The following is a 552-nucleotide window of genomic DNA, read 5'->3' as shown; positions in this document are numbered from 1 at the left end:
TGCCCACCCTCCCCTTGGCTCCTTCTCTACATTGGCCAAAATCCAACCAAACTGGTAAGAGGTTGAGAATTGCCTTATTTACTATCTTTAGTTTACTGTCACATTCGAGGACATGAGATGAGAGCTGGGAGAGTGGATCCGATATCTTGTGCATTGTCTGCAAAGGGGTAGAAATGTGGCTACTCCGATAGAGAAGATCGAATCAGAGGCATACGAACCCGACATTTGTGGCTTCGTAGGATTCACAACTAACGTTTATTATCTTTGTGTAATTAGACATGTTGAACACCATTAATATGGGAGGTGGGCCCCACTCCCTCTGTCTCAACCATGATTGGAGTAGTACTTCTTATCATGAAGCAAGCTAATAAGGGGTTCATCATTGTACACACCACCGCCACAAACATGTGATGGTGGTGGTGCTGCCGGGGAGGGGGCATCAGTCCTCTTCCTGTTTTGTTTTTTTCCTTCCATCTATGATAATTTTTTGCATCGATTTGTACCGAAAACTGACTCAACCGTCCCACCTCTTATTGACGGGGCATTTGATGA

This window comes from Triticum dicoccoides, chromosome 2B, assembly GCF_002162155.2.
Source record: "Triticum dicoccoides isolate Atlit2015 ecotype Zavitan chromosome 2B, WEW_v2.0, whole genome shotgun sequence".
NCBI lineage: Eukaryota > Viridiplantae > Streptophyta > Magnoliopsida > Poales > Poaceae > Triticum > Triticum dicoccoides.
Note: the sequence above shows the minus strand (reverse complement) of the source record.